The sequence below is a fragment of the Lissotriton helveticus genome, chromosome 5_1 (assembly GCF_964261635.1).
Source record: "Lissotriton helveticus chromosome 5_1, aLisHel1.1, whole genome shotgun sequence".
In the NCBI taxonomy this organism is placed as follows: Eukaryota; Metazoa; Chordata; class Amphibia; order Caudata; family Salamandridae; genus Lissotriton; species Lissotriton helveticus.
In genome coordinates this window covers 1387615759-1387635368 of record NC_136065.1, presented here as the reverse complement: position 1 = coordinate 1387635368, position 19610 = coordinate 1387615759, and the positions used below count along the sequence as shown (strand labels likewise).

At 55.5% G+C, this 19610-nt stretch overlaps 1 protein-coding gene across 2 annotated transcripts in view; it reads right to left on the bottom strand.

Annotated features, from left to right (window-relative positions):
- Positions 1-19610, bottom strand: part of MAPK13 (mitogen-activated protein kinase 13) — a 150255-nt gene that overhangs the window by 17709 nt on the left and 112936 nt on the right. The gene's annotated exons all lie outside the window — the stretch shown is intronic.

Sequence of the window (19610 nt, the reverse complement as noted above, 5' to 3'; positions counted from 1 at the left end):
ATAGGTCGGCTAATCCGGTAGCGGCCAGTGATTCCTCCAAGTAGGCTTTGGCTGGTGAGTTGTTTGTATTACACAGTTCCTGCCAGAGCCGGTAGTTCAGTGTATTCCTGGTCGAATTCTTGATTTTATGCTAGCACTTGATGTACGAGCCTCGCCTTGTGAGATGTTGCTTCATTAGTCCAAACTCGAGTCGGATCTGTGGTGGAGAGATATATGATGGGAGGTTTAGCATAACTCTGTATGCCTTTGCCAAGGTGGTATCCAGCAGTAAGGTGTCCCTGCCTCTCAGCACAGCGGTGGAATTTTTGCGTGCGCAACACAAAGCAGTGGTTAAAGAGTTGGTCTAGTCAGTTTTGTTTTAAGTTGCCTTAGCATTGTCGCAATCATCATCCCTTTCCTTTTTATGGCCTCAAGATGTTTCACAAATTGGCCACCCTTATCAATTTTGACACCTAAGTATTTACACTCAGTGGAATCCACAATTTGCGTTTTGCCCAGGGACCAAGAATGTTTTTTCCCGTTGATTGTCAGCATTTTAATTTTGTTGATGTTAACTTCAAGGCAATTTGCGTCTGCATATTCATGCAATGTGTTAAGTAGCTGTTGCAGACCTACTTGAGTATGGCTTGCTAAAACAACGCTGTCTGCATATGACATACTGGAAATAGATTCTCCCCTTAGTCGAGTGGCATGCCCAATGCAGGCACTTAGGGCTGATGTCATATCTGCTGTATAAAGGTTAAAAAGAGTTGGTGCAAGCACACAATCCTGTTTAAGACAGTTAGCTGTTGGTATGCGCCTCGAAGGGTGGGAGCCGTTGCCTAGCTTAACCTGTATCTATGTGTTGGAGTGTAATTGTATCAGAAGATTCAGAAGAGATGGCGTAATCCCCCAGAGAGCCGATTTCCTCCACAGGTTAGCTCGGTTGGCGTTGTCGAACACCGCCTCAAAATCCACAAAGCAGAAATGTATAGTTTGTTTGGTTAATTTCCTCTTGTCAATAAGTAGTGACATTGCTAATAGGCTTGTTGTTGTACCGGTCTCTGGAAAACCCTGTCGGACAAGGGGGAATTATGTTATGTTCTGATTACCAATCTTGCTGCTCTGTTAATAGAATACCCGCAAAATATTTAGCCTCAACATCTAGCAGTTTGATCAAGCGGTAGTTTTCTGATTGGGTGTTGTCTCCAGCTTTATAAATTGGTGAAATGATGGAGCCCTTCCATGATGTGGCAGGCACCCAAACTGTCTAACAGAGTTGAAGAGCGGAGTCAGAGTTTCTGATCAGTATTCTGGATCTTGTTTAAAAAGAGCTGGTGGAATCCCGTTTGGCCCGGTGCTCCTTCTTTCCTTCCTTTAGAGATTTGTTCCCTAATCGTGGCGGCATCGATTTCATTAGCCTTGACCACATCAATCATCACAGTTCGGGTTAAAAAGGCTGGCTGGTTATCCTGGAGAGAAGGTAATCCAGATACCTATTGGTTAAAAAGATATTCAATAAAAGATGTCCATGTGTTTTCTGTGATATGCGATATTAAACATGTGCTGGTTTTAAAATTTTGTTTATCATTGACCAGAATCGGGCACTATTATTTCCTTTAGAATCAAAAGAGAAATTGGCCCTCAATTCATTCTTATTTTGTCTGTTTGTGTCCCACTTAAGTTTCCTAAGTTCGGCCTTGCTATTGCAGAGCTGCTGGTGTACGTCGTTGTCCCCTGTGCATAACCTCAATAATCACAGTAATTTATTCACTTATTTTTTACGCATTTCAAGATGGGCCTCTGTCCACTTGTAGCCTTCCTTGCAGCCATAGGGTTGTTGAACGGAAAGTATCGGACTACCGATGAGTGGGTGTTCGCAAACAAGGTCATGAAGGCTTCACATATACAGGTAGGATTTCCAGTTGGGTAGTCAAGCTCATTTAGCTGTTGTTTTGCTGCCAAGAGCACCTCCCTAGAGTTTGCTATAGATGACTTGATTCTTTTTAAATTTATGGTATGGCATGCTTGCATACCTGCTGGATGTGGAATTGATTTGAATGGGAGTGCTTAAATTAGGACTTTCTGGGGCTGATGATCATTGTCCCCTTTATCTCCTAGGCAGTAGCCTGTTTTATGTTGAAAAAATGGAAGAGACATTACCTCCCGTCCCTCCCTCGCCTTCCTTCAACACAATTGAGGCCCCGCCTCCCACCCAGACCCACCCCCAGCATAAAAACTCTGCCCGCCCCCACCTCCACCTGTTTTTTTCTGTCTCCCTAGTGAGACTTACCTTTTCAGCTCCTCTCTGTGGCGGTGCCGGGGAGTCTTCGGTCTGGTTCTCTGCTACGGCAGTGCCCTCTGCAGCGTTCTCCTGGCTGTGCCTCCTCTCCTCGTCTCCCTCGTGGTATGGGGGCGGAGCGGTGGATCAGGAATCCTCGGTGGTGTCCGGCGGTCCTCCTGTGGCTGGGGCTGCGTTTCCGGGTCGGGCTGCGTGGCTGCCTCCTCCCGGTATGCTGTCTTCCCGGAGGCCAGGTAGGGCGGGTTTCGGCCCGTTTTTCCTATTTTCTTCCTGCTTGGGCGGTTCTCTTGCCCTGCGGTGCGGCCCTTGGTGCTGTGGCTTGACGGCTGTTCTCGTGCCTTTGGTGGCATGGGCTCTCGCTGCCTGGGGTGCGGCTCCGGCCACTGCTCCTGGTTTCCTTGGGTGGTGCCCTTGGCGCTTGTCTGCCACTGGGTCGCTGGGGGTTGTTGGGGCCTGCTGCCTCTTCCCTGCTGCTGGTTCTCCAGTCCCCCTGGGGTGCCCTGACCGCATGGGGGTGTTCTGCCTCTCATGTCTGCTTCTGTTGCTTGACTTGGGTGTGGCTGCTCTGTCCAGTGTTCTGGGGTTCGGCGGGTGGCTTCTGTTCCCTTCTTCGTCCTGCGGCTCATGTTCAGGGCTGGTTCCTGGGATTTGGGGGGTCCTTCTGCCGCCTTTGGCGTTGCGTAGGGCTCTGGGTTCTTGTCATGGATTTTTCGCTGAGCTCCTGCGCTGGTCGGGGAATGTGGGGGGGGCTTTGCTCTTTTCCTGCCGGGCTGGAACTGTGGGGTTCTTTCTTTACTGTTACCGGCCCTTCTGGTTGGGCTTGACCTTCGTGCCCGGTGTGGTGTGTGGTGCTGTGGGTGTGGCATGCGTTGCCCGTGCGTGGTGTTTTTCCATGCTGTTCCCTCTGTTGTGCGCCTTGTCCTTACTGCTCTGTCCACGGTGGCTTGCCCGGCTGGCCGTTGCTTGTCGGTTGCCTGTGTGACGTGCCGTGGTGGTCTCTCCTCTGCCCTCCGTGTTCCTTCTGCGCTGTGTTGGTCCTGGAGGGTTTTCAGGTTTCTTTACACGCTCGGTTGGTGTCTGGGGTTTCCCTTCTGTGCTGCTCTTCCCTCTCTTCCTCCAGTGGCTTTGCTTCTTGGTGGGGGTCGCCCCTTTCCTCCCGTTGTGCTGCCGTACTCTGTCCTGGCCGTGCTGCTTGGTGGGTCTGATGTTGTGCTTGGCGGCTGCTTCTGCGCTGGTTGGCCTGTTCTCTGCTTCTTCTGTGCCCTCCTTGATGTGGGGTTTCATGGATGGGGCGTTCTGCCTTTCCCGCGTGCCTTGCACTGGGGCCTCTCCGTTCTCCCCGCTGTGGGTGTCTCCTCTGGCTTTCGGGTGTTCGTGGTTTTGGCCATTTGTTCGCCCTGGGTTGCTGCCTCCTTTTTTGGGGAATGCCGTGCCCTGTTGGGTTCCTGTCACTGCTGTCTGGTCGATTCCCTGTCAGTGGGTGGTCGTCTTTGGCATTTCCTCCTCTGTGGCTGCGGGACGTTTCTGTTGACGGGGTCCTGTGTGCAGTGGTTCATGGGTGCTGGGTCAGCTTGTTGCCGGTTCCTCCGGTTCGTTGCGGATTCCTCTGCCGGTGCCCGTCTCCGGTTCCTGCTGGGTGGCTCTCCTGGACTGGGTGTCCTGTTTGCTTGCCTTTTGTTCCCTCTGCTGGGTTCCTGTCGGTGGGGCTCGGGTTTGGGGTCCGCACCGTTTTTTTTGCTGGGGCTGGGGTGTCCGGTGGCTTTGTGCCTGTTCCGGTTCTCCTGGGGGTCTGCTCCTGGCTTCGGCCGGTTCCCTTCCGTGTGTTGGCCTTTCGGGCGGCCTTTCCGCAGGCTCTGCCTGGTGGTTTTTGGCGTCCCCTGGGTTTTTTGGAGGGGGGCGCTTCTCTCCACTGACGCTGCTTCTTTTCTGCGTTTCCTGTGGTTCTCTGTGTTGTACGCACGTTTTCTGGGTTGCGTCCTTGCCCTTCGGCCTTCGACCTGGGTCTTCCGGCATGTCCGGTTGCTCTCGTGGCTCTCCTTCATACGGCAGGGGTGTTCCCTCTTCTTTCTCTAGTCGGCCTCTTGCGGCTTACGGCTGGGGTGTCTTTTTGCTCGGTCTGTTGGGGAGTTCCTTTGTGGTTCTTCTGGTGTTCGGGTTTTTGGTGGCCTGGGGTGTGTCTTCGCTGATCCACTCTCTGGGCCTGGGGTTTGTCGGGGTGCCGTCTTCGGACTATGCTCTGCCCCGTTCCCTTGTCCGGGGGCCTGGTCTCTCTTCCTTCGTGGGTTTGGGCCTTTTTGTCCCTGGGCTCCTCGGGCAGTCCTGTGGCTGCGGGTGCTGGGGCGCCTGGCTTCTGTGGTGCTTCTGGTTGCCTGGGCTCGTTTTTCTTCTTCTCTGCCTGTCCGTCTGGCTCCTGTTGGGTTGGTTTCCGGGGTCTGTTGTCCCTGCTGCCTTGTCGGTCCGTCCCCGGGGGTGCTCTCCTGGTGGCTCGGCCTCTGTTGCCTTCTGGATGGGTGTTCGCTGACTCTTCCGGCTCCGCTTGTGGTGGCTTTGGTCGCCGGCCTGTTCTGGGCTTGGCTGGGGTCGGTTCGGGTTCCGGTTCTGGTTCCTGCTGCTCTCCTGGGGGTCCTCTTGCTGGCAGCTGTTGTGTCGTTGGGGCTTGCCCTGGTGCCCTTTCGAGGGTCTCTGCGGTTCTGAGGGTGTTGGCTCCGTGGTCGTTCCAGTGGCTTGGTCCTCTGCCTCGATTGGATGGGTCCTGTTTCTGGTCCTTGTCCTTGGTTGCCTGGATTCTGTTTCTGTGGGCTGGGGTCTGGGTGCTGGGTCTGTGAGCTCTCTGCCTTGGTGGGTGACCTGTGTGCTGGCTGTTCTGCTTTGCTGGTTTCTTACTTCATCCTGGGTTTTCTCACGACTTCCCCTTCCCGGCTTTTCCGCTGCTCTGGCCTTTCCTGTGCGGGCTCCCTGGGTCTGTGCTCGGGGGTTGCTGCTGCTCCCCGTTGGCCTTGGGCTCTTTGTTTTCCTCTCCTGTCCGGGCTGTGTTGCGCTTGGTGGAGGTTCCTTCCGGTGGCTTCGTGCCCGTTGGGGTTTCGGGCTCTTCCCCTGGGTTCTGTGCGGGGTTTGTGCCTGGTGGTTGTGCGCCTGGATTTGTCTGTGTTGGAGGTTCCGGTCTGGTTGGCGGTGGCTTGCGGGCTTCCCGTCGGTCCTCCTCTTGGCTGTCCTGTGCTTGGTGTTTGTGGGCCTTTTGGGCCTGGTGTTCTGCTCTGGGTGTTGTTCCCGTTGTGCTGGCCTCCTTTTGGTGGGGCGGTTCCCTCCTGCTGGGGCTCTTCTGGGTTTGTCGGTGGCCCCTCTGCGAGTGCGGTGGGCGTCTTTCCGGCTTCTTGGTGTTCCTGACTTCCTTGCATGTTGCCTGGGTTCTGTTGCCTGGTTGTTTTTCCGGGTCTGCTGTGTTTGTTTCCCCTCCTTGTCCGGTCCTTCCCTTCGGGGTCTTTGCTCCTGGGGTTGGTTGTCCTCTCCGGTCCTCCCTCTGGGCCCCTTGCGGGTCTTGGGTTTCGGCTCTTGCCGTTTGGGTTTGCCCCCCGCGTGGGCCTGGTCGGGTGGCTGCCTGACCTGCTGCGCGCACTGTGGCGGCCTGTGTTCCGGTTCTTGGTCCCGGGTTCGTGCCCTCTGGTGTCCTCTTGGCCTTTAGTCCTTGGGGAGTCGGCGTGGTCGGCGGCTCTGCTTTGGGCTGTCGTCGCCCCTGTGGGGCGCTTGGGGGTCTTGTGGGCCCTGTCTGGGCCGTTTCCCTTCTGTCTGGGCTGTTCGGGTCTGTTGGTTTTGGGTCTGGTTCCGTCCTTTGTCCCTCCGGTGACTCGACGTTTTGGCTCTGTCACGGGTTGGTTTTGCCTGTGTTCGGTCCTGCTCCTTCCTTGGCTGTGGCTCCTTTGGTTGGTTTGACTGTCCGGCCTCTTTTTCTGTGGTGCCTGCCTGTTGTGGTGTCCTTCCGGGTGGAGGACTCTGTTTGTTCGCTTTGGTCCGGCTCGGGTGTTTGCCTTCCCCCGCTCCGTGGGGTTATTGGTTTCGGTCCCCTGTCTTGGTGGCTTTTCCTCTGGTGGGGGTTCGGGCTTCGGGGTCTTGTCCTCTTTGCGAGGCCAGGGATGTTGATCTGCTGTGTTTGGGGCACTGTTTTGTGTTCTTTGTCACTCAGTTGTCCGTCTCTGTTTTCTTCTGCTTGCTATGTCCTCAATTGTGCTGAAGGAAGGCGAGGGAGGGACGGGAGGTAATGCATCCATTTCTAACGATAATGGCATTACTCCTAGTCCTACTCCCTCGCCTTCCTTCAAGGACCCTCCCTCCCTCCCGGTGCGGTACAACTGAGTGCTAGCTCGGCTTGTTTGTGTACAGGTGGAGGTGGGGGCGGGCAGAGTTTTTATGCTGGGGGTGGGTCTGGGTGGGAGGCGGGGCCTCAATTGTGCTGAAGGAAGGCGAGGGAGTAGGACTAGGAGTAATGCCATTATCATTAGAAATGGATGCATTAGGGTGTAGTCAATTGTGGAGGTAACGTGTCTCATGTGAAATGAGGTGGCCGGTGGGGAGTCATCGATTAATCTTCCATTTAGCACCCTTAGGCCAATATGCTCGAGTTCTTCTAGCAGCTCTAAACCACTCTTAGAGGATCTTCCTTAATCGCTATGGGTTGGAGTTGAAATGTTCCAATGAAAAGACTGGACCTGGGTATCCTCATTTTGAATGGTGCCTAGGTGTCGATTGAAGTCGCCAGACAAAATAAGGTTTAGTGTGGTATGTGAACTCATTTGTTGAAGCAGATGTTCGACTAGAATTTTTTATTCCTGTTTTTTTCCATTTCACATTTAAATATATGTTGAACAGCAGCACCTCCTCCTTTTTTTCCTCTGAGGTTGAGTTGAGCCTTTATGAAGTTTACAGCTGGGAGGAGAGGGCAGTTCCTGTGCGCTATGAATTTTTGTTATTTTGATGTATGTAGCTAGGCCACCAGATAGACGGCCATATTTACATTTCCTTAGGGCGGGAGTGTGGAAGCAAATATATCCCTCTGTTTGCAATGGCTCCTCTAGCCATGTTTCCTGCAGGAAAAGGATGTCAAAAGATTTTAAGTAAACAAGGAACCAGGCATCTCCAGCCTTGTTAGTCAGCCCATTAATGTTCCATGAACATGACCTCAGAGGTAATTCATCGGGATTTCCTCTATTCCTCATTGAGTCGCACTGTCATTGTTGATGACTGGATGTGTTGACGGTTCTAGTAATCCGAAGATGATCAAAATCAGCGGGGTTGGTAAATTAAGTGCTCATTTGTGAGTTGGACGCCTGTTCGCTGTGAACCGACCGTCCTTGGGCAACCTTGAGCACCGGGCATGTTTTATTTCTGTAGCAGGGCGTTCCTTCTTGTGATCCTATATTATGATACACAGAGGATTGTATCCCCCAAGCTTTAAAGGTTTCCTGTTCTTCTAGAACTTTGTTTCCGATGTAAGTGGACCTCCAGGTCGCTTGAGTAGATTCCCTGCCTTGTGCTTTGTCCAACTTTATAAATTCTATTGAGAGAAGGTCCATTTAGCTAATGCCTTTGAGTGTTGGTATTGCACCTCGGAGTTGGAGGATATTCCCTCTATTCAGTATGACGAAGGGGCCTTTCGAGTCATTTTCTTGCATAAAGTGTGTAATAGGGAAGTTCCTAGCTTGATTGGCTAAAGAGGCTGTTGCAGAGTTTAACCCCAAGTGGTTGTCTCCAACGTTGTTGGTGGGCTGCTGAGTTTGCTCACTGAGATTATACGGAGTTGCGGGATCCGTACACCTGGGGCCTGTGGATGCTTCTGAAGCGCGATCTAGGGTTTTATTTGGATTTCACGTTGCAGAGGGGCCCAAGTGCCCAGGTATTGTAGTTGGCTCATAAAGAACTCCCTGTGCCTCGTTGCTGACTTTACCAGTGTTTTAGTTTTTGGGATTTACTGCTCCTGGTGCCTGCGTCGAGGCCTGAATGATCCTAACGTTAGAGTATCAATTGGCATGGCCAATGTTTTGAGGTTGGCATCCTATGGGAGCGCAAGAGTAAGTTTGAGGTTGCAGCCAATGCCTGGTTTGGACCATGCATGAGAATTGACTCCCTTTCCTCAGTTGTTTGTGGTGGTCGGCTAGTTGTACTATCGTCATTTTTCTGTCCGACTTTAGTTTTCCTATTGCCTTGGGTGTCCATTTTGCTGCTAGGTGGTGACAGGGTTACCCCAGAAGATAATATTTGTGCTTGTGCCGCGTCCTTGTTTTCCTTAAAGTGGGTTTCCCTTAGCGGGTCAGTTCTTCTGTCAGTTACAAGGGCGTGTGCTAAAGTAACATGCGCTGGCGCTAAGTGCTGTGGTATTTTTTTTGCGAAAAGAGGGTAAACTTTTGTAAGGCTCGAGGAAGATGTTTTATTACGACCTTTTCTCTTAAGTTGACAGCTTTGCTTTGCATTCTGGGTGTGGGTTTGCTCCTTGGGTGATAAGATGATCCCAAGGGCCGAGCTGCCCTCTTGACGAATCGTAAAATTTGTGCTGGCGAAGTTTTGAGCGGCAGGGTCTGTTTTCGATGACTCATTGAGCCCTACTTTATGTGGATTACCTTTAATACCTCTTGGTTTGGGCCCTTTGGCCGGCCCTCTATGATGGTGGATAATGTTAATGTTAATGGGTGACTTATATAGCGCACGGCTACTCCAAGGAGTGTCCCGGCGCTTTCTGACCCATTACTGAAAAAAGGAGAAAGACAACAAAAACATAACAGAATTACTGATTAAAAAGCCAAGTTTTCAGGGCCTTTCTAAAGGCAAACAGGTTGGGGATGCGGCGGAGATCAACGGGAAGGGAGTTCCATAGTTTGGGGGCTAGATGTTTAAAGGAACGTCCACCAATTCTGGCCTTCTTAATGGGAGGCACCATTGCCAGGCCAAGATTTTCCGACCGGAGAGATCTGGTGGGCTTGTAGAAAGAAAGCCGTTTCTGAATGTAAGAGGCCCCTACCAAATGGAGTGCCTTATGGGCCAGTGTAAGAGCTTTGAATGTGATTCGCTTCTTAATCGAAAGCCAGTGCAGGGAGGAAAGCAACTCAGATGATCTGGCTTGCCGGGGTAGGCCGAAGATGGCTCTGGCCGCAGAATTTTGTACAACCTGGAGTTTGTGCAAGAGATAATCCGGCAAACCCAGGTAGAGGATATTTGAATAGTCAAGCCTGGAACAAATCAGAGCTTGTACTGTCAGCTTCCTATGGGCTAGAGGGAGCAAAGGAAGGAATTTACGCATCATTTTTAGCAGACCAAAACAGGTACCCGTGAGACCTGTGATCTGTGTTTTCAAAGCAAGGGTGTTATCAATTTTGACCCCAAAGTTTTTGGCGACCAAAGAGGAGGAGGAAGGGGGGGACATGCAAACCGGCCACCATTCCTGCCAGGGCGGATCTGCCTGACAGCCGAAGAAGAGCACCTCAGATTTATCAGGGTTGCACTTGAGGCTGCTTCGCTGAAACCAGTTGAAGACAGCCCCAAGGCAACCACGGATGCTCTCCCCGTCGAACTCCATGCCCTTCTTGCAGGTGAAGAGGAGCTGGGTGTCGTCAGCGTATGATATGATCTGGGCACCCATTGACTCCGCCAGTACCGCCAATGGAGTCATGAAGATGTTAAAAAGGGTCGGGCTCAGCACCGACCCTTGTGGGACTCCGACATCCATAGGCGGCATCTCGGCGGAGTACGGGGGGGCCCAGACCACTTGTCGACGACCCGCTAGGTAAGATCTCAGCCAGCTCAACACCGTCCCTCTGAGACCGATCTCGTGAAGTCTTCTCAAGAGGGCATCATGCGGGACGGTGTCGAAGGCCGCCGACAGATCCAACAACACCAGCATTGCTCTTCCGCCTGTGTCGAGAACTTCCTTAATGGCTTCGTTAACTTCCAAAAGAGCGGTCTCAGTGCTCAAGTTGGAGCGGAAGCCAGATTGGGTAGAGTGGAGTAACCCATGGTCTTCAAGGAAGGAAGAAAGCACAGAGTGAACGTGCTTCTCGACGATCTTAGCCAAACTGGGCAGGAGAGATATGGGCCTATAGTTAGCATGTATCTCTGGATCAAGGCCTGGTTTTTTTAGAAGGGGAACGACCATTGCCTTCTTCCAGGCTGGCGGAACCATGCCGCAGGACAAAGAAAGGTTCAAGACAGAAGAAATTAAGGAATTCAGAGTCATGGCATTCCTGGCTAAAAAGCTCGCCGGACACGGGTCAAGCGGAGAGCCAGATTTAATCCTGAGTAGAAGATCCAGAGAATTAGATTCCAATAAAGGAGGAAACTCCGATAGAATGGGGCAGGAATCAGGAGATAAGGACGTCAGATTGGAGTCATGCAATGATGCAATAAAGGCAGCTGGTGGAAAAGATTCTTGAATCAATTTGATTTTAGTGTTAAAGAAAATGGCCAGCTCCTTTACCCAAGGTTCGGAGAACTTGTGCTGGACAATGCTAGATTTGGGAGAGATGAACTCTTTGACAATGGTAAAAATTTCTTTACTGGAATTTGACGCAGACTCAATTCTATCTGAAAAATAGTTCTTTTTGGCTTCAAGAATGTCAAAGTGGTAAGATTTAATAGATAGTTTATAGGCAGATTTAGCTTCTTGATCATAATGAGGGAAGTAACAATAGTTTATCGATGCGTCGTATAGCTTTTTTTGTTTTAAGCCATTTTGTACTGCAGCACATGCTGCTTTACAATATGATTAAATTCAGCACAAAGCGTGGGAGGGAGCAAGCAACATGAGGGAGGAGGGTGGAGGCAAGCAACATGAGGGAGGAGGGCGGGGGTAAGAAACAAACCACAGACAGCAGGAGCAGGGCGGGGTGAACAAATCACGGATAACAGGAGGAGGGCAGGTGGGAGGCTACAAACAAGCCATGTACAGCGAGAGAAGAGCAAGGGGTGGGGAACACAAAGTAGGAGGAGCGCAAAGGCAAAGCAACATGTAGGAGGGAGCAGTAACAGAAGGAGTAGGCCAGGTGTTAAGAAGAGTCTCTGCTGACACAGACCTTCTATTAGAGTACATGAACAAAAGTAAAAAAAAAAGCACCTGCATAAACCTATGGCCAGTGGATGGACACTGGCCGCAGACAGGAAGTTGTACTTGGTCCATGCTCCTCGACAAGGGGACACACGAAGCTCCAGGAAGAAGCTGATGCAAGGAGGAGGCTCTGAACAATAAGAAGCAAGGAAACAAGGAGGGGGCGTGGCCAGCCAAGCAACATGGCGGACGCAACTCTTTAGAGCTCCGTCTGCAGGGCCCTGATTTATCCTGAAACTCCCCTGCGAAAGCAGTTTTCGCTCAGCAGTGCCGGGCGGAGCAGGTGCGGCATTGCCTAAGGAGTCCGCCGGTGTGCGGGGCGGCGGTCAGCTGGGCCGGAGTGGAGGACGATCACCTGCTGGGCCGCGGATGCGAGGGGGAGAGCGAAAGGTGCGAAACCCGCCGGAGCCCAGACAGGCTGAGAGGACCCTGCTGTGGTGGTAGCGGAGAGGGCTGGCCGGATCAGGGCTACGGACCCCCGTGTGGGCTGCCGGTGTGCAGCGACGGCCCTGGTGCGGGGGCCGGGTGACCGGAGGTGCTCAGAGAGACTGTGCAGGGGGCTGGGAGGCGAGGCCCCGCAGAAGCAGAGCCCGAGGCGCCGGGAGCGGAGGACGGTGGGCCGTGGCTGCCTGCGCCGCAGAGGGCGCACATCGTGAGGAGAGAGGCGGCGGTGGGGCTCTGGCCAGCGACGCACACTGAACACTGGTGGCGGACTGCTGCGCGCCCGGCCTGGGCCTGGTGTGTGCTGAGGGCTCCGACGGACTGTGGAACACGGCGGAGATCCGGTGGCCGATGAGAGAGGTGAGCGGCCATTGCGGGGACATCATTAAAGTCTGCTTGTGGCCGACGGAACACTGGGGCGAGAACTGGCTGTCCAGCAGCTGCAGGGGCATAAATGTTGAGACGGGCCACGAGCAGGAACACTGTACCTAGAGAGAGGGGGCGCAGCGGGACAGCAGGGGCTGGGGCTGCAGGGTGCTGAGGGAGAGGCAGACGGTGGCTTTCGTCCCCTCGGGCGCCATTTCGAGTTGGGCGCCATTTTGCCAGTCAGCACTATCGGAGGCCCTCGGCCCCCCTTCCCCCGCTCTCTCTGCCGAACCGCCTGGGCTGTTCTTCTGCTGCGGACGTCCCTGGCCCCTGAGTTCGCGCAGTGGAGATCGTCGCCCCCTCCCTCTGTGCTGCCGGAGTGGAGGTGCACGGAGCAGAGAGTTGCTGCCCACAGGCACGTACCGGACTGTGGAGGGGCGCCAGCTGACGGACCGGACTTCATGGGTGCGGCGGGCGGCCCCAAGGGACCCAGGCGGGGGCGACTAACGGCGGAGCTCCGCTGCAACTAGTCCCTACTGGGCCGGCAAGAGGCATCGCACGGGGGCGCATGCCTGATTCCACAACCGTCAGGAGGCTTGAAGTGGACTGGCGGCTGGAGGGCACTTGGGACACAATATGCTGTGCGTCCCCTGGCTGTGCTGACGAATGAGCAGAGGGCCAAGGCTGAGTGCAGGAAAGGGGGAAACGAGGCGTGAGACTGGGTCGGACTGCTGACGGCGCTGCAAGGGCACCATTTTGGTAAAGGAGACGCCCCGGGTGCCCGCGGGAGGCTGGTCCCCTACCCCGGGTCCACGACAATCGCTCCCTCTACTGCGGGCGCTGTGGGACGCCGGCACTGCGCCAACGTTGCGGGACTGAGAGGTGAGAAATTTACTGGTGCGGCAGGAGTCGGGGAGCATCTGGGGGGGACATTATTGACTGTGCCCGCACCCATCTGCCCGGGTGTGTGTGCTGCAGGCCTGAAGCCGGTCCACGTGGCGACCAATCCCTAACCGTCCCATCGCGGACACCTACTGGAGGAGACCTGCGGCAGCTCTTCAACGCTTGGTCAATGCGGGGTGAGGCCTGCCAGAGTCGGACTGCTCCCCCCACGGTTGCTGCTGGGAGGGTGGCGGACGGAGAAACGCTGGAGAGACGGTTGCCGGCTGCTTCCTCCGGCCCAACTGGTTGAGCGAGCCTACTCCCCCTGCAGTTACAACTGGAGGCCGCACTGGCTGGGAACAGCTGGCTGGCTGACACGCGCCACTGACCCTCCAGCCGAGCGCAGCAGACCTGATGTTTTGGGGACCTCTGCGCCGCTGCTGTTAGTCCGGAACCGGGGGTGCTAATGCCCACGGCGCAGCAACTTGCAATGGGCAGACTACGTGACAAGCCACAGACGAAGCAACAAGGCCCGGGTGGCCCGGACGTACTGCAAGATACGCGGGGGGCCGATTCGGAGCCTGTGGCAACCCTGGCAGCAAAAATGGACACTGTCTTAGCAGCGGTGGAGCGCATTGGAACAGCCTTGGTACAGACCAAGACCTCCCTGGAAGACCGACTTGACAAAGTCACCTCCGACTTCACGTTGTTGCATGCGGACCACTGCAAACTGTCGGAGTCAGTCACCGCGCAGCGCCAAACGGTCCAGGAACTACAGCCGGTGGTGTGCAGCCACACCTCTGCCCTGCAGGACCACATAGACAGGGTGCATGCACTAAAAGATCGCGCGGAGGATGCGGAAGGGCGCTCCCGGCGCAGTAATGTCCGGGTGGTGGGCCTGCCGGAAGGGGAAGAAGGGAAGAATCCTGAAAAGTACATGGAAAGCTGGCTGCGGACACTTTTACCGGATGGAACGCTGTCACCACACTTCGTGGTGGAAAGGGCTCACAGGGTGCCTGCGCAAGCCCCCAAACTTGGGACTCGACCCCGCCTGTTCCTCTTTAAGCTCCTCAATTATAGAGACCGGGACGCGGTGCTTCGTGAAACCCGGAAGCTGGGGGACATCCAAGAGGGCAACAGCCAGGTCCTGTTCTTCCCGGACTACACGGCGACTGTGCAAAGGAGACGCGGCTCGTACCTGGCAGTGAAGAAGCAACTGCGAACGCTGGAGCTGCCCTACTCCTTACTCTTCCCGTTGCGCCTCAGGGTGGTCACCAAAGAGGGTACGTGCTTTTTTGAGGCCCCGTCAGAAGTCTGGGACTGGCTGGAAGAAACAGGACGATGGTCGGGATCGAGACCGATGGGCCCGGAGGAGGGCGAATGGCAGGAGCGGAGGCGGAGGAGGAAGAGAGGTGCTCGACGGAACACTGGCCTGGGGCAGGCCGCCCCGAGCCCAGAAAAAATGCAGCAGGAAAGACAGGAGGTTCTGGAGGCGGTGGCGACCCTAGGTGTAGCGCCTATCAACAACGACCTAAGCCATAGTCAGCACGGCGACGCGCAGGCCAGTGGGCCGTCGTCGCCATCCACGGAGATGTCGGATGACGTTGTTATGCCTGCGGTTACACCTCAGACAGCGGACTTCATAGTGTGACTGAAGCCGGCCTTGGGACATTCTGATCTGCAGGCTGGACTGAGCCAACTGAATACTGTATCCTTCATTGATTGCCTAATGTACTGTTGTGGTGGATATTGGGCCTGGTGCTTGGCGCGCATCACGCTGCGGCCATGTACCCACAGCCGGTGTGGGTGAGGGGCGGGACGCCAGGGTGATTCACCACACCACAGGCAGTGGACTTCGTACCATGAGCGGAGACGGGCTGGGGTCCATCAGCTTTATTGTCTGAGCAGTGCACAGCGCATAATGTATCCTTTCCTTGACTGCCACATGTTCTGCTAGCGCAGGTGGGGGGCCTCGGCGCCGAGCGTGCATTACACCTTGGGCAAGCGGCTGCGCTTGGCATTGGGCCGAGGGGGGGTTTCCTCCCCCCGCGTGTACGGCACTTCATGGACCGGCCCCGGGCACCCAGGTGTGCACCGCCGGCTGAGCACTGCATGACCACCACCACAAACCTGAGGGCCCTAAGAGAGAGGGACTAACACAATACGCTACCGACTGCGCGCTACCCCACACGCATTCTAACACAATCACGTTGCCTTGAAAAGTACTTGCATTATCAGGTTTGGATGTTTGCCCCGATGGGTATTCGCCCGTCAAGTTACAATGTTACTGTTAATTTTCATATTCCAGCAGCGACACTTAGCGAACACCCCGCAACAGCTTCCCCCCCTGGCCCGGAGGAACGAACCTCCCGACCCCCCAGCTGACTGCATTCCAACACACGCCATGGCAAGTACCGCTATTATGACATGGAACGTCCGCGGCATGCATACCCCGTCACGCAGATACTCCATATTTGCCTACATGCAGCGACACAGGGTGGGGGTTGCACTCCTCCAGGAGACGCACATGTGACAGGTGGAGCTAAACAAACTCCGCAGGAGATGGAGGGGGCAGATATATGGTACCACTTACTCTTCACATGCGCGAGGCGCACTGGTGTGGGTGAGAGCTGGCGTCCCCTTTGTATGTATAAGCACGCAAGTGGACACTGACGGAAGGTACGCCCTTGTCCGGGGGCGGCTTAATGGGCAGGAGATGCTTCTGGGTTTCGTTTATGCCCCTAACCCGGACCAGCCTGCCTTCCTGGCGTCCCTAAATCCCATCCTCCAGAACTACGCGGGCCTCCCCTGGTTGCTGGGCGGGGACTACAACATGGTCCTGGACACGAACCTGGACCGTTCATTCCCACCCCTGCGCGCAGTGGCGGCGACATCAGCGGCGCTGGCCTTCAGGGAATGGTTACTACTCTGTGACATACACGATCTTTGGCACGCGCAACACCCTGCGGACAAAATATACTCATATTACTCAGCTGCGCATGGCCTTCACGTCCGCCTGGACCGGGTGGTGGGCTCTCGGTCCCTCCTTCCGCTACTTTCCAGGACGGAGTACTTGGGTAGGACCCATTCAGACCACAATCCTCTCTGCTTCTACCTCAGTTGGGAGGCGGAAAGAACCCCGGTGCCCACCTGGCGATTACAGCCTACAGCGCTGGAAGACGCTGAATTCCGGTCATCACTGGGTGCAGCCATCCTCTCTTACTTCGAAGAGAATGAGGGCACAGCGAGCGATCCGGGGGTAGAATGGGATGCTCACAAGGTGACCATGCGTGGGAGCCACCTGGAATATCCGCGCGCAGGTGTCTGAATCTCTAACCCGTATTGAGTCTGAACTCCTGCGCTATGAGAGGGAGGGGGAGGAAATAGGCGAGCACGCACGTAAGCTGGGGGAGCTCCGCGGGGAGCATGCAGCTCTGCTTGAATGGCTAAGGTGCCACAATTACGCGGCACACACGGCCAGGACACACTCAAAGGCGGACCGGGCTGGCCGCCTGTTAGCCTGGCTAGTCCGAAGTACTGAACGCGTGGCCCCGATTGGCGCGCTCCGCTCTCCTACTGGGTCGGTGGTGTACACGCAGCGCGAAATCCACCGACTGCTGACGGATCACTACCGGGAGCTCTACAGGTAGCGTGGCGCTGGTCGCACGCCCCAGCTGGCAGAGTTTCTGGAGTCGGTTGCACTGCCTCACGTTGAGGACAGCCAAAACGAGGAGCTCGGTGCACCGATGACGTTAGAGGAGGTGGGGGATGCAATCCGTGTGCTGGCGTCCGGGAAGATGCCGGGACCGGACGGTCTGCCGGCTGAGTACTACAAAGCTAACAGCGATATCCTGGCGCCTAAGCTCCTGCGGGTGTACACGGCATCGGTGGACGCCGGCCGGCTCCCGCCCTCCCTGAGGGAAGCGTGTTTAGTGTCCTTACCTAAACCTGACAGGGACTCCATGACCTTAGGTTCCTACCGCCCGCTGGCGATGCTGAACACCGATTACAAGGTGTTCGCCAAACTCCTCGCAGAGCGCCTGGCACCGGTGGTCCCGCGTTTAGTGCACCCGGATCAGAATGGTTTTGTGCCGGCGAGGTCCACGTCCCTGAACCTTCTGAGGTACTTCCGGGTAGCGGCGGAAGCAACATCAGCCTGGCCCAGGGCGGGGTGCCTGGTGCTCGACCTGGAAAAGGCTTTTGACTGTCTGGAGTGGGGGTACCTGTCGGCAGTGTTAGAGGCGTATGGCTTGGATGACAGTTTTCTGCAGATGGTGGGGATTTTGTACGACAACCCCGTGGTCCGGGTCCGGATGAGGCCGTATGTCTCGGTGGCGATTGGTAGAGGCACCCGGCAGGGTTGCCCCCTATCGCCGCTTTTATTTTCTCTGGCGATGGAGCCCTTGGCTGTGGCCAAGAGACAGCTTTTGGCCGATGGCATCCCGCTCGGTGACGGGGTTCACCAGGTGTCATTATACACTGACGATTTATTGGTTTTCGTCCATGACGTGAGTCACATACCGGACCTATTGGCCCCGTTGCTGAGTCGCTTCGCTGATCTCTCAGGGCTCTGAGTCAACGCGGGCAAGTCGTGCCTGTACGCGTTTGTGGAGGGGGTGGCGGACCCAGAGTATAGCCTCCATGGCACAAGAGTCCAATGGCAGGCGGACACATTCAAATACCTGGGGATCCAGATTTACTGCCGGCAGCCGGATCTAATGGACGGGAACCTGGGGAGAGCGGTGACGGCGCTCAGGGCTCAAATAGGCTTCTGGTCCACGCTCCCGTTGTCACTCACAGGTAGAGTGGCCCTCGCTAAAATGGTGATGCTCCCCCGCCTCCTCTATTATTTTGTGAACTTACCAATTTTTCTGCCTGCGTCTTTCTTCTCTAGCCTCAATAGGATTCTGAGAGACTTTATCTGGGGTGCATCTCGGCACCGCCTGGCGCTTGGGAAATTGTTTCTGCCCACGGATAGAGGCGGGCTGGCCGCCCCCTGCTTCGAGCACTATTACCTGGCGGCGCAGCTCCAGTGGGTTGCCCGTCGGCTAGCGGACAGGGGCAGGGAGGATACTGCTACGGTAGACCCACCGTATACACTGGAGCAGATTACTGCCCTTTTCCATCCACTGGCGGCATCGACACGTCCCACTCCCCCACTATTGGCGGTAGCGTTCAAATGCTTTTGCAGGACCCTGTACCTCACAAGAGGGGTGCGCCCGTATGCGCCAGCGGTCCCTCTGGAGGGCTCGCTCGGAGGCGGGGGGATGCTCACCCACTCCATGCTGGAACGATGGCATGAAGCGGACGTCCAGACGTTGGGCGATCTCTACCAGGATGGAGTATTAATACCCTATGAGACCCTGGTTGCCGACACTGGGCTTCCTCCAGGGGGCTTCCTGATACATAGGTCCCTGACAGCGCATATGGCGACTAGGTGGGGCGATGTCGCAGAGGAGCTGGCGCAGCATTTGACGGTACAGTACCTGCAGGTTATGGGCTGCGGCAGGCATCTAGTTAAGTGGTTCGCCGCGTCCCTGCGGACGCATACGGAGCAGGACTTAGCCCCGCTACGGGCGAAATGAGAGAGAGACATGGGGCGAGCGTTAGAGGATGGAGAATGGGGAAAGCTCCTCAAAAGCCCGGTCCGTATCCCCAGGAATATGAGGTTCACCAAATTCAGGTGTATATAGTGCATAGGGCCTATCTCACCCCTGACTTGATAAATAAATACTTTCACAGAGCGGACGCATCCTGCCCTAGATGCGGAGAGGTGAATGCAGATCTTCTCCACATTCTGTGGCATTGTTCGCGCCTCGGCGCCTATTGGAGGGACATTCATGCACTGCTCGCGCGGAGCACTGGCCGCGTCATCCCTTGCAATTGGCCCGAGTATCTCCTGCACCTTTTTAAGAGGCCACCTAAGGATAAGGCGTCGTCTAGATTCCTTGACCTAGGCATGGTGACGGCAGTACGACTCCTCACCAGACGATGGAAGGCGGGGGACCCACCCGCCACCAGGGCGTGGATCCTGTCGCTCTCGTCCTGGGCTCGTGCGGAATGGACGGCCATCAGGAGGGAGGAAGTCATGGGACTCCGCAAGGAGCCTATGGCGGAGAGGTGGGAACACATGCTGAACACCCTGCAGGAGGCGGGAACCGCTGCGGAGGAGGGGGCGGTGGGGCGCTCAGCTGGCGTGTCAGGCGAGAGGGGAGGGGACGCAGGGAGCGCTACAGTAGACACTCTCTGAGCACTGCGCAACACAGCGGCGAGACGACACCCTATGAGGAGCCATGCGTGCTTAATGATGGGAACGGAGGGGGGACATGGGCTGGGGGGGTCAAGAATGGGGGCAAACGCTGATAATGTATTTTGGTGACAGTGTCGCAGTTAACTGTTATGTTCCTTTGCACGCGTTTCTTATCTAAGGTTAGGTTGGGAAGGCAAACCTTGTCCCCTTCCTTGCTCGGGGCGGGAGTGTATTAATCTCTTGTTCCTAAACAGAGGACATGCCTGGGCGCTCATATCCTGCGTACGGACGGATTACGTATTCCACCT